The sequence below is a fragment of the Tetrao urogallus genome (genome assembly GCF_951394365.1).
Source record: "Tetrao urogallus genome assembly, chromosome: 7".
NCBI classification, from domain to species: Eukaryota; Metazoa; Chordata; class Aves; order Galliformes; family Phasianidae; genus Tetrao; species Tetrao urogallus.
The window spans coordinates 38,401,117-38,415,590 of record NC_136820.1 but is presented as its reverse complement, the minus strand read 5'-3'; the positions used below and the strand labels follow the sequence as shown (position 1 = coordinate 38,415,590).

At 38.2% G+C, this 14,474-nt stretch overlaps 1 protein-coding gene across 1 annotated transcript in view; it reads left to right on the top strand.

Moving 5' to 3' along the window:
- The window catches only part of PARD3 (par-3 family cell polarity regulator), a gene marked incomplete at both ends in the record, with an annotated part of 424,269 nt that overhangs the window by 149,491 nt on the left and 260,304 nt on the right, over nt 1-14,474 (top strand). The window lies entirely within an intron of this gene.

The following is a 14,474-nucleotide window of genomic DNA, read 5'->3' as shown; positions in this document are numbered from 1 at the left end:
GTGTGCTAAAGAGCAAAGCCAGACAGCCAATGGGAGATGAAAAAGATGTGCTTCATTCACATCCTTGTGGGGCAGAGAATGGCCGCTGCACTTCGAGAGAGCGGCTGCACAGGAGCTGGGTGGGCGTGGAGATGCACATCTGGGCTGTCCCACCTGCTGCCCTGGGCTCTCCTCATTCTCAGTGGTTGTGGGCTGGGAAGACCTGTGTGAGGCTGCTTGCTTTACCTGGCTCAGGTCTGCTGCATGGCTCTTGGAAAGTGTGCTCAGAGTGCATGCAAGCACATGCTAACTGGTATTTTTCTTATTAAATGAGGTTTAGGGCAGGTTGTAGTACTGATATTTCTACACTGTTTACCAGGGATGTCTGCATGCCTGCTGATGTACAAATAAGCTACCAGGAGTCTCATTTCCCTGCGTTTTACCAAATGATTTTGTGGATGTGAATTCTGTGCATGGGATTCCTGCTAAGGACTGCGATGAATATTCAATGACTCCTCAAACCCCTGAGGCAGTACATCAGCTTCATTCTGCAATCTGTGCCGTGCTCTGTGTGCCATGTACAGGCTTTGGGTTCTTCATCCTCGCAGAGCTTGGGCTTTGTTCCATCCATTTCCATTCTTCTTTTTCAAAGCTGGAATGTTTTGTGAAGGGTCAAAAATATTTTTAGCCAAGTATTTTAATTTGTTCTTGTGCTATTGCCTTGTAATCCTCCCCCTATGTGTTCCAGCAGATGTTTTAAACATTTTCTGGGTACATGTGCTTTCAAGGTTTTTTTTCTGAAAATGAAATAGTATTTACCAGGCACTGAGTCCTTGTGAAGCAAGGTTATTTTCCTCTACTTTAAACCTCCCTGTTCTGGCAGATGTCTTGGAGTTCTAGGACAAGAGACTCTCAGCATTTGCTGTATAACGCAGATAAAATTGGTGCATAGTTAGAATTTGCTCTGTAAGGAGCAGAGTTTCTGAGCTCTGTGGGAGGAAGGCATTTCATGGACTGTGTTTTCTGTAGAACTTCTAAGTTAACTAAGTAATTAAATTCAGTAATGCATCTTATACTATATCAAAAAAGTGATAACTTTTTTAAGGAAAGGTGCCTTTTTCTTTCTTTCTTTCTTTTTTTTTCTTTTTTTCTTTAAACTGGAGGGTGGCATATGTCACATATAAAGAAAATGTGATGTGTGTTTGATCTTAAAATCACAGCTTTAGTGGGATTGATGTAATTTTCACTCACGGATAGATGTGCTTTGGTTTTATTTCCATTCTGACCAGTAAAATTGTGTTTGTATCACTTCAGCTGTAACTATGCTTTCCCAGCTGTATTGCTGGGAAATATATATTTATATAAATTGCCTCCTTATTTCTCTTTTTTTCCCCACTTTCCTCCCACCCCCCACATTATTTACATTATGACACCTGAAGTATCGTTTTTAACAATGAAAAGTAAGGAAATGTTAACGGTAGAGATACTGCTTAAGGCTCCCCTTGTGCTCTGTGTTTTCTGCCTGTAGTTGTGGAACATGAGATGCTCGGGGTGTGGGCCCAGGCTGCGACCTTGGGGGTTGGACTCGATGATCTCTGGAGGTCCCTTCCAACCCCTACAATTCTGTGATTCAATTCTGTGACCTGCAAGAATGTTGGCTGGTGGCACGATGCTGCTTCCTTTTGCTTCCATCTGCTGAATTCCAGATTCAGAAGCCAGGGGAGCTGGGTTAACATGGTGTTTCATGAACATTTTAGATTTCTGTTCTGAAAATTTCTGTTTGTATCAGCCCATGAAGAGAAATGGAGAGGGAAAAGAAAACAGAAGATACAAAGAATTTAAGAAAAAAGGAGTATGAGTCAGAAAAGCAAAAAGGAGCTTGTGGCAGGAATGCTTACCTCCCCAGGGACAAATGAAAATACATAACAATTTCCTTGGTGTTACTTTGCCATACAAACAATTATTCTAGGAGACATGTAAATGATGCATGACTGTGAAAGAGAGTGAGTTTACTTCTGCCCTCCCTCTCTCCCTTTCCTCCTCTTTGCAGGATTTGAGACATGGTCCATGGCAAAAAAAGAAAAAAAAAGAAAAAAAAAAAAGAAAAAAAAAAAAAAAGAAAGAAGAACAAAGCTTAAAATAAATGAAAAGGAGGGAGAATCCCAAGTGATTACCCTTTGTTATTTCCTAAGTGTTAATCACAAAATGAAAAATGGTATTGTGTGTAATCTTAGATTTGTATAAGTGCATGATGACATTTTGAATTACCTTTCCTGAAACACAAACTGTGGATGTCTCAGACACAGCAGACATTCACTGAATTGCAGAGCTTTAAAAATGACAGTCATGGGGCTTTGATGGATTCTCTGTCTCCTGAAGTCTTGAAATTAAAGTCAATATTTTTCTGTATTTCCAGTAGAAGTTAAAGACTAAAAGCAGACATTATTGCACCGTGTACCTGGGCTTATATAGGTGTTTGACAGGATGATCACAGGGTGTCTTCAGGATTTGAGTTGTGAGGGTTGTTTGGAGCCTTGCCGTGGTGCTGCTGTGTGTGTGGTGAACAATTCTTGTCATACTTGGCCTTGTGTTTTTCTCGTTTGACATTCTTTATTTTCCTACATTTTCTTTTTTTTTTTTTTAAGTTGCAGTTTTTCCAGCTTTCTCATGATTAATCTGTTGGCTCCAGCCGGTCCTGCTGCCCTCTCACCCCCAGCTTCCCCTCATATGCCTCCACTGCTGTAACTTGTAGGCTTCCTGCAAGCCATTCAGAAACCCTCTTTCACTTCTGTCCATGCCTGGTTTTGTTTGTAGGTGGATGCTTGGTAGTTTTGGTGGTGATAGCTTTTTGTTTTTCAAACAGTTCAGTTCCTCCTTCACGCAGACTGCAGCTACAGAGTTCTGTGCTGGATTCCTCCAGCACAGCTTGGCCTGAGTTTCCTTCCAGACTGACTGGAGACTGATCTGCTGCCCCAGAGCCAGGGCTAACATCAGTTCTGCGTTAGTGCTTTACGCTTTCTTGACCCATTAACAGAAGCTGATCTGTTTTGCCTCAGCTAAAAATTGAGCATCTTGAGGCCTTTTCTCTCCAGAGTATTTCTCCCCTTTACAGCACTTTGTGGAGAACTGCTGGCAGAGCTGTACCAGTGAAAATTGTGATTGCAAGGGTTACCAAGTGGAAAAGTAACTTGTACCTCTGCCTGTGCTGGGGGCTTCGTGCTGTGGAGGCATGAGTGCTGGTTGTTGGGCCATCAATGCAGAAGTCCTAACTTACCTTACAAATGTGGGTTTATTTTTTTAAGAAGAAAATAGATTAAAAATGTATGACACCATGGAAATGCAAAGTATTGTTACAGAAGGCAAAAATGATGATGTGAGAAAATAGTGTGAGAAAAGCAGGAATGCCTGTATGCTTAGGTTTTTATCCCTTTGCTTTTACAGCAAAAGACTAAAAATACTTATGCAGTATTAATTCAGGATATGCAGCAAATTGGCATTTGGAAGCATTCAATTTTCTTCATAATTGTTCTCCATTCACTTGGCCGATTATCAGTAATTTCAGGGAATTAGAGATGCTCCTTTCATAAGTTTCTAGTGAACTCTTTAGAATTGTCAAACAATAACAAACCTGCCACTTAGGCAGCAATTTTCCCTCTTGCTGTCCTCACACTAATGTTGTACTGCTGCTTTGGAAGGCTAGACAAGCAAACTGCCACACAGCAAATCAGGAGACGTTTTTTTCTGCCTCATGCTGTTTGTGAATTTTGATCCAAGAGCTTTTCTTCGTGTGTTTTGTTCATGCAAAGGCTTTTATCTTCCCGTGTGGTTTGGGAAGGTTGTTTTTTCTTGTTAGCAAGATTTGCAAAAGTATATTTTACTAAAGAACTTAACACTATATCTTTGTAGATTAAGCTTGAATTTCATTATTAATCCCCAAATGAGTCCCACGGCTTGTAATTTAAAGTGTATGGTGTCCAGGTCTTCCATTTGCCTCAGCTGTGAAATGAAAAGAGAAAGTTAGAAAGGAAGGGGGTAGTGAAATGTCTTTTACTGAAAGTATGTAACTGCTTCCTTCTCTGTTGCCAGACCGCAAGGAGCTGCACATTTCCCAGGGGTGCAGCTGCTTTTCTCTCCATTGACATTGCAACAGCAGAAGTGACTGCCCTTGGTCATGGTATCTGGTCCCATCTTTGTTTTTGACCCATTAGTTTCTAAGGGATGTGTGTGATAGCTTGCTTTGGATGAATTGTAGAATCTCAGACGTGTTTGTGTTGGAAGGGACCGTATAGTCCACCATGTTCCAACCCCCTGCCATGGGTTTGTTCCCATCCACCAGCTCAGGCTGCACAGAGCCCATCCAACCCAGCCTTGAATATCCCCAGACATGGGGAACCCACAGCTTCTCTGGGCGCCTGCTAATCTCAGAAAAATGCAGGTACCGGTTTGCTTTGTTTTAATCTGTCCTTTGATGAAATTGCTGTCGTATTCACGCAAAACGCACAACGCTGCTGAGATTCCAAGAACTAAGAAGTAATAAAACTTGGAGGAAGTGAGGGATGCTTGATGCTGCCTTTGGAGCTGGGAGAACCAGAAAGGCCTCCAAGAGCCCTTCCTCCTGCTGTTTGGCCTTTTCCTCAGAAGCAGACCCCCTCTGCTAGAAATGCTCTGTGAAGGGGTGGCAGGAATACTCCCCCATTATGAAGATTTAGATTTGATTTCCTGTATGCGCTTAGTCTTAGGTCCCCTTTTAAAGTTTTTGAAAAGGTTTGCATTTTGTACATGTATTGTGTGACGAATGGACTTATTTTCTGTGCTCCTACGTTTGAACTTTGTATTAAGACAAAGGGTGTTAAACGTTCTTTGGAAATATTTCCAAATGCTTAAGAAATATACAAATCCAAGTCACATCTGAGATTAACTTTGTTATGAATTAATGACTTTTTAAGTAGTTTTACTAATTCTCAAAAAGATTCACGATGTAATGAACTTATTCTCAAAAAGCTATTTAAAAGCATTAAGAAATATTTTTAGTTTCAGTGAATATGGTTTTATACTCACATAAAGATCTCAACTAAATCTAATATATGTACGAATGCAGATTTATTTATGTTCTCTGGTGGACTTAAACATCTGCATGGGCAGTTATCAAGTTCTCTTTTTTAAACAGCCTTTTTAGTTGTAGTAATGAGTATCTTTGGTACTATTTTAAAAGGTATATTTTTTGCCACCTCATATGAAATATTAAATACATTAGCTCTTATAGTTGCCCTCAGAGTTTACATAAACACAGGCAAGTAAATAATAATCAATTTCACTTCTTTCATATGTTTTCACATGATATTCAATATAGCTACATTTATTAAGCACCATGTGTAATGTAAAAATACTGTAGTTTGGCAAAATACTATTGAAGAATTCCTTAGGATAACTCAGATTCGGAACTAAGTAACTGCTAGAGAAGAATGGAGCTTTTTCCTGCCTTAAGCACATGGACCCCTTGTTGTATGCTGCAGAGGAGCTGCTGATGATCTGAGGTCCTATAGATGTTCTGCTTCCCATGCATATTTGGTGAACATCCACACGCTGTCTACAAATGTCATAAGGATCCACAGGCTGCAATATCTTTGTGCTAGGGAGTTTTTAATGCCAGGAAGATTTCTAAATTTGAATGTAAGAAAAAAAAAAAAAAAAAAAAAAAAAGATGATACTTAGAATTGTTCCTTAAAATCCTTCATTCTCAAGTGAATTAAAAAAATAACTCCATCTATAAGAGAGATGCCTCTCTTCTGTTTAGCTTTTCTTTTTTTTTTTTTTTTTAAATCTTATTCAAGATAACTTTCTTCTCTTAAGGAATGAAAGATACCTAAATTGCATTTCATAGAGCCCCTGTGGAGTTTAAAAAAAAATAAAATTCAAAATTGTGATTTTTGCTTTTGGCTGTAGTAGCAGTATCTTAGAGCAACAGCCTTCAGTTGTTTGTGTTAGTGCAAGAGGACTACGTAAATCCTTAATAGTATAAAATGAATAATATTCATAATTATATTGTAGCAATTTATTTTTTTTTAATAAGATTATGCCTGCCTTATATCTCCTTTCTTTGTACAGATAATCTCAACTTGTGGCTTATTGTAGGATGGTATAAGGAGTGAGGCTTGTGGTGTGGAGACAGCTTGGAAAAGTTAGCTGATGGGAACCTTACAAATTTTGGCACGAATTATATACCATAGTATTTCAGTAAATATCTTCTGTTAGTTCTGGCTGATGCTGCGTCTCCACTATGAAAGATGATCGTCATCACTAGGCGAGAACCAATCACAAACTGTGATGAAAATTGGCAACTGTAAGCCTGTAAAGTCATTGATCCAAAAATTCATGTCTTTCATGTAGTGAGATTTCTTTCTGAACTTCAGCTGAGGTTCTTTTTATTTGCTTATTCTTGGTTTTGAACTTTTAGGAATAATTTTTTACTCTCTTCAGCCTTAGCAATGTGAAATGAAAAAAAAACAAGTGAGAAATCAGTAATTAAGCACACAGAGTACTGACATGATTCCAGGGTGAAAAAGGGAGGAGGGAGGAAAATTACTGCAGTTTCTCCAAGGTGTGGAGAATTTTTTGTGTTTCCTGAAGAGAACGATTCAGGCTCCCTGTTGTTGTGAAGGCTTGGTAGAGTACATGTAAATGCTCAGCTTTGCAGGTATTTAAAGCAGCAGAGAGGTTTCCCACTACTCATTCAGAGTAGTTTTTTTTTTTTTTTTTCTTTTTTTAAAAAAAAAAAAAAAAAAAGGAGATATCGTTTGTAAGTATGAAATGCTTTTAGTAGGGAAGAATTAAAGCTGTCTGTTGGTCCATCATCCCTTGGAGAGCAGCAGATGTTCCATTTTAGTTTCCCACCGTGGGCATTATCTAAACAATTTCACTGACTACTCCCACTGTAGTCTAATTTGCCTAACTCCCTATTTGGCTACCAGGGACACCAGAGATTTTGCAGGAAGTGGTCTTTAGCCTTGAGAACTAAAGAAGATTTCAGCTTTTAGTGCTGATAGCTGGAGATCCTTATTCCCCACTCGTATAATTGGAAGGACGTTGTCTGTAGGTTGTTTGTAAGCCAGTAGGTTTGTGCTGTCCCCTGTTGCCTCTCAGGGCTTCCCAGACCATGCTCTGACCCACCCCAGCAAAAGGCCAGGCACGGCATCACGTTTCTGCCCAGGCACGGCAGCTCCATCACTGCGCATCCATCAGTGGGAGGGGTTGGTGGCATTTCACCTCAGTTAAACACGCAAATACTTGATTTGTCTTCAGGGACTCAGCTTGGTACTTGGAGCTGAATGATGGAAAACAGTGCTCTCACCTGGAGATCCTTATGCTCTGAGTTCTGCCTTTGAGCTGTGTTAGTGTGAAGAGCCATCTGCTAAAAATATTCATCTGAGCATGCAGGATGATGTGACATGGACTTTTCCTCGCTCTGCTTAAAGCTCTTTTGGTCTCCTTGGTCATCAGTGGCAGCTCTGAGCTCAGTGAAACATTAACGCACGGGGATTTGATAAGCTTTAATGAGAGAACGTTTCATGAGTGTACCAACATGTTTCTAATAATCCTAGTAAATGTTTCTGTCATGGAAACAAGAACAAGTGCCATTAAGATTACAGAAGCTGTTAGTCATTCTTAATAGTGTTCAGGACTGTGTACACTGTGCCTTGTTATGAAAGTTCTTTCCAGTTTTTTTTTTTTTTTCCAGTATCCAGTAGTATTTGTTACTTCCCACATCTTTTTTCATCTCTTTTTCATCTACAGTTCTATATAGATATGAAAATGTATACATAGATCGTGCTTGACAAAAAATATTTTAATTTATTGCAATATAATCTTCTTGGTTGTCATAGCTCTCATGGTTCTGTAAAAACCTGTCTGAATAAGTTCTGTCATGAAGGTATGTGGATTTTGGGCAACAGGTGTTCAGATTGACCTGAAGATGTTAATATCCCAAAACTCTTGCCTTCAGCTGCCTCACAATGGTCTGTGAGCTGCATATAATGTGTTCATCTTCATGTCTTAAAAACCCTCAGTTGGCTTTGTGATGATTTTTTTTTTTAACTTCTCCAAAGTGCAGAGAGGCTGAAGCTGGCTGTGCCCCTTGTTGTGGGGAAAGGAGGCCGGGTACTCAGTGTCTGCTCCATGTGGGGGAGGCTTTGTTGTGTGGAAGTATGCAGATACACCAGATTAGCATCCAAGCACTTTCAGAGATGGAATATTCATCTGATGACTAGTTAAGAAATACCTCTTAATGTTTCAAACGTATCCAGGATAAAAAGCGTTTTTATATAACTGATTTGTGGCTCAAGGATTTAAGGTACAAATAGCATCCTCACTGCCATCTGTTCTTTACCATACCCTATATACATGCTGACCTATTCAGTGATGGTGTAATGCTTTTACCAATCCACGTTTTCTGTATTTCTAACCCTCGGCAGAAAAGCTCTATATTCTCATTCCCTTGCTGTGCAGTGTTGTTTGCCAAGACAACTTTGATGGGCAGGGCCTTCCTCCATTTTGGGGCAGGAGTGCAGTGGTGCTGTTCATGGGCAGCCAGGATGTTCCTCTAGGGCCAAGCAAGCCTTTATGTTTGAAAAGTCACTTAGCTCTGTATATGAGGATCCAATGGGTGTTGTGTTGGGATCTGATCGAGAGTAGGGTGGGAGATAAATTGCTGCTCCAGCTTTGTAAGGCTTTGTGTAACAAGAGGTTCCCTGCCGATTGCACGCACACCTGTTGAATTACAGTCCAGCTTATCTAACTCTTTGGAATCTGGATGTGATCCATGTACAAATTTCCATCTCATGCAGGAGGTGATGTATGAGACTGTGTCAGCAACAGATGTTGAAAGAAAATTTCATTCTTGGGAAAGTCATCGTCAATATAGGCTGAAGAAGCTGACCACTGGTTTTGAACTGATATCTTGCATTGCAGAGTAGTGGCATATTTTGCCCACCTCTGTTATTCCTTATAGCCACTGCTGGTTTTCTCTGGTTGAAACTCAATCATGAAAGAACCATAGTGTGTATTATACACATTACAACATTTGTGGTTCTTCCCCAGTTTTTAATTCCTTTTTCCAGGAAAAAGTTGGAAGCTTCTTCCTCTAAGTGAGCCTTTCTAATCCTACAAAAAGAATTTAGACCATGAGAAATGTACAATTTTCAGATCACGGTAATTATTCTCACTAACAGTGGCATCGCTACTTTTCAGTTTTAGGGGATTTTTCAAAGTTGTACAAGAATAATATCTGCCAACTTCCTTGGTGTTACCAACTCTAAGTAGCTAGATTCTTGCCTGCACTGCAAAATTTCTTTTGAATGAAGGTACAGGAATACAGTGTCTTCAATATAAAATAGCTAGAACTAAATATCGGTAAGACTCTTATTAGCTGGGCTTACTCTTTGACATAAGCAAAAATACTTCAGCTGTAGTATAGTTGATGATACTTCTGTCACACAAATGTTTGAAGTGTGAGCAGAGTTCTATTTGAGAATAATTTGCCACATCTTGGGGGCTGTAAGTACATTTTTCCTAGATCTCTAGCAATGGTGTGAAAATAGGTAACAGGATAATCCAGAATGATATGAGCAAAGACACGATGAATGCACCCCCAAGACTTAGACTGCAGCTCATTAAAACATACTGAAACATAATTTTTTGACAGAAATGAGTAGAACATTTGTAAGATCTGACATTTTTGTCTTTTCTTTTGGCATGCAAAGATATTTGCATTTTAAAAAAAAAAGCCCAGAGAAAGAAAATGGAGATAGTGTAAGTAATTAAATTTTAATTTCAGTTTTAAAGATCTTTCACTAATTAGTTTAAAAGTCAATCTCTAAGTAGATTGAGTTTCAAGGTGCAATCATCTTTTTCCTCTTGGATATCAGTATTCAAAAGTAAGAAGAAAGAATATTAAAGAAAGAAGGAAGACTGTTATTTTAAGCCTTTCAAGATAAGGATTTAACATTACTTCATTATTAAAATATCTGTGGCAGGGTGTTGTGTTCTTATTTTTAAATTTCAAAGTCATTGAGCAAGCATGGTTGAGAAAATAGGAAACTCAGATTTTACTAGAAGAAACTGAAAATGATACTAAGTCAGTTATGACTTTTTTGCTTTATGATAAGACTTTTTTGATGAATTGGTTGCGTTCTTTTTACTGTCATCCATTCTTCCAGAGATTATGACTTTTCAACTCTATTCTGGATGGTTTCTGCACAGTATAAGACCAGAATAATAGTTACAAAAATGAATAGCAATAGAGAATTAAGGTAGAGGTAAAGTTATGTATTGCTTAGCACTGTGCAAAAACCTTGGAAAATCTATAACTGCGTGTGACACATGAAAGGAAAACATGATTTTTTAAGTGAGATTGCTAGTAACAGAAAATTCTTTTAAAATTAAAGATGCCTACTTCTGATTTGTACTATTTTGTTAATCTTGAAGAGAAGTGCTGGCTAATGTTCATTGTTGTTAGGTTTAATACAGCCTGTAGATAAATTCACAATCAGTTGGTTTTTTTTGTCTCCAACTGGTTTTCTTCACTCTGAAGAGAACAAGTGTTGAAAACCTGAGTTGTAGTCCAGCTTGTGACAGCCTCAGTATTCTTTGGAAGTTATCATCATCTTGCCTCTAGGGGCTTGCAGGAATGAAAGTTGATCAGTGTTGGGGGATCTGAGGTTTCAGAGGTCATAAGGGATATTTGTGTTTCGCTGTGCCCAGCAGAGTGGAATAAGGAGCTGGACTGGGCCCTCTGAAATTCGAACCACTGCCCTCAGAGCTGTGCTGCTGTGTGAAACTCCACGCTAATCTGAATATTTGTATCAGATATTTCAGTTAAATATTCATGAAATCTTAGCTTGTACTTTCAAGTACTTTAAGCAGAAAGAAACAGCCCTGTTCTCCAGTGCCCCAGGAGAGACCCAATTAATCATTTTTCTTGAAGGACGATGAGGACTTGAGTGCTAGGATGAATTGGCTGGATGGCACAAGAAGGGAAGCTGTTCAGTCTCTGTCTCCTGTCCTCAGGCAGTTGATTGTTGCTGAGGTAGGATCTCTGTGTGTCTTGTGTATACAACACAATGTACATACGTACACATTTGCTTCAAGTCCTGTCTAACTTGAGAACTGTCCGTGATGTCCTACTCTTTTCCGCAGAGGTTTTTTGCTTTTACTGAATCATTGTTTTCCCTGAGAAAAGTCATGTGAGTGTGGAGAAAAAATAGTCCTATTCAGATCTGCTTAATCAGCCTTGGGCCTGGTAGCCTGTGTGAGGTGGCCAAAAACAGTCTTAAGTCTGTTTTTTATATCAGTGTCTTAAACTCACTACATGCCAAGCTGCAAACTGCCACGGTAGTGAGGAGCTGAAACATCAGTTTCAGAAATCCTCACAGTGTAAAATTGTCTTGGCTATGCTGTATCCATCCATCCGTATGTATATATAAATATTTCCCCAGTCATTTCTGAGAGGAAATTGGTGAGGGAACATATATATTAGCTGTGCACTGAAAGACCACCAGCCTTTGCAGTGCATGGTTGCAGGCGAAATGAAGCATATGGCTTTATGGATGAAATTTGCCAGATCCTCTCATGCTTTTGCTCGTATTCTTATTTGAAAATCAGAAAAGGTGATGACCCTTTTAAAATAAAAATGGAATTGCTGGCAGGAAGTGAAGGTACAGCTCTGTGTTCCTAGCATTTAAAGATGGTTATAAAATGTACATTGACTGTTTTTATAATTTATAGTGAAACTGCTGTTGCTTTTAATAAAATGAGACTTCCAGTCAGAGTTTCATGATTATGAATGTGAGCATTTTGTTACCCAGCTTGGATTTATCCTACAAATAACCATTTTCTAACTTAGCTGTGGCCGTGTACATAACTTAATGGGATTCTCTGTCACACATAATTCTTTCTCAAGTTCCAGTGTTGGACTTGTTGCTGAATATTTAAAGTCCTTGAATATGGCTCAAGAACTGAGTTAGTGGTGACTTTCATGATTTTTAATTTAATTTTTCCTTAATTCTTAGACTTGTAAAACTTCCTGTAATTCATTATTAGATTTACTGTTTCAAGTGCTTATTTAAAAGGCACCTTAGCTGCAGAAGCAAATCAATATTTACAGTGCATTAGTGCCACAGAGAATTTGAAGCCTTGTGATTAGAGTTCATTGCTGTTTTATCCACTCTTCAAAGAAACCACAGACTTCAAACGGTATCAGCCATCATCCTGAAATCAGTGACATTGCATTGGTCCCATACATACTTCATCTAGTGGTTTAATTATTAAGTTCTTTTCCTTTGATTTGTCTTCTAATATTTTAAAGGATATCCTCTTCAAATCTATAAATTTAAGTAAACCAGATTGCAACCAGCAGTATACTGGTAGAAAAACCTGTTCTGTATGTGCTGTTTTATTGTTGTAAACAGACAGTATAGAAACTGCACTTGAGCAGCCTGTCAGAATTAGAATTGAAGAATACAGGAGATTTACAGGATATTTACAACTTGTGGTTAACACAGCATGAGTAAGATTTAATTCCTGGATTAATACCTGGTGAGGTATTGTCCATTGCCAAGGAACAAACACTAAATCTCTTTGTGTTTCTCTCATTCCATAAAATTAATAAAAATTACCATCTGTAAATTTATAGTTTCACACTGGAAATGCATAGAGGTAGAACACACGTATTTTATAAATCACTTAATTGTGAAGTTTGTTTGGTAAGATAAGTCACATTTCCTTATATATGAAACTGTTTTCATAAGGAATGACTAGAATTGATCAAGCTGTATCTTTGTATTGACAGAATTCACTTTTTAGAGAAGTGTTTGATAAATGCCTCAATACATCAACAGCTACCCTTAATAAAATGAAATGGGCCATACTAAACAGCTCATTAGCAAAGAGATTTTTTTAGAGAAAATCTTCTGATTAGTGTTTTCTTTAGAACATTAATATTTGGGAAATCTGTTGCATAGTCAACTTTATGTATTGTGAAAAGTCTCTGACAATTAACATGATTCAAACTCTGGTGTTTCAGCTACAAAGAAAAAACCAATGCAGTCAGAATTTGTCTCTCTTCTCCAGAATTATTGACTTCCATTTTCTTCCTTTATTTCTTGGTTGGGAATTCAGCTTCTCTTCTTACAGAAGTTCACTGAACTGAACTTTTGTTAAGTAATTTGAAGAAAGAGTGTAAAACAGAAGAACATTTTGCATTCGCTGTGCTTATATATATAGATTTAGGAGCATAAGGAGTAAGTGAACTCATGTTTGAAAATTATAGTTCCCTGTTGTAGGGTGGGTAGCTAAGGCAAGCAGGATAATATGCATGGGCTGCTGCTTGGAACAAATATAGATTGGTATTTTTCTTAAGTGGCACACTCATAGTACAGACCTTCTTTCTTGACCAGGCTAATCCAATAAATGAGAGTGCATGTTCGGAGCTAAGCCAGAAGCACAGCCACTGCTGTTAATGGGTCACTTCATTATGCTCTGTGCTGCTGTTGCCAGTCACCACAGCTGTGGCACCTTTGTTATATAGATCTCTGGTGATTTGATAGTGCACTTTTATTATGTTTACTATCTAGGAGGAAATGAGCACCTTTGCCTTCAGCTGCTTCATGAAACTTGAAGTAGCTGAAGACAAAGCAATCAAAGAAAAACTCTCAATTATGAGTTTTATTAGTATAGACTGAGTAATCAAACTGTAAGTAGAAGTTGACTCAGATATATATAAATAATTTTCTGCATAATTAACGTGATCTTTCCTGAAATATTATTTTATTTACTCCTTGTTGCATTATACTCTTACATGTGTATTTATAAAACAGAATTCTTTGCTGGAAATTAACTGTTGTGAACATCTTTGTAATGAAAATGAAAAAAAAAAAATCAGAGGAAGTGGAAGTAATACAGTATTTGTGGGAAAAAACACTAATTAATCCTCTGTTATCCTTGATTACTAGATTTGACTTGAAATAGAACAACTGTTCTCATGTTTTGCCATGTACCACTTGTGCATATCTCAGCAGCATGATTCCTAATTCTTCCAAAAAACCCCAGCCATGCATGTTTTTCTTTTTTTCTGTGGCATGATCGACCATATTTCTCTGTGTCTCTATAATGCTGTGTAAAATAAGATTTTGTATTTTAATATTGTTGTATGAAGCTTTAATATAAAAGCACGGTAAAGCTTAAGACTAGTCACTTTTCAGACTGCTGCCACTGTGTTTTCTGCTGGTACTGAGCGACATGAGCCTTCAGCTTCTCCGGGAAATATTTGATCATGGCACTGAAAAATAGTCCCGGTTATCATTCTCAGATGTTGGCTGTTGTGCCTTTCCCAGTTCCCTGCTGCTTTATATTGCCATAGTTTTCACCTTTTTTTGCTTTGCATTCAAGATTCTCAGTCAGCAGTAAAGAGAAATAAAACTGATAAATCACCTCACCTCCTTTTT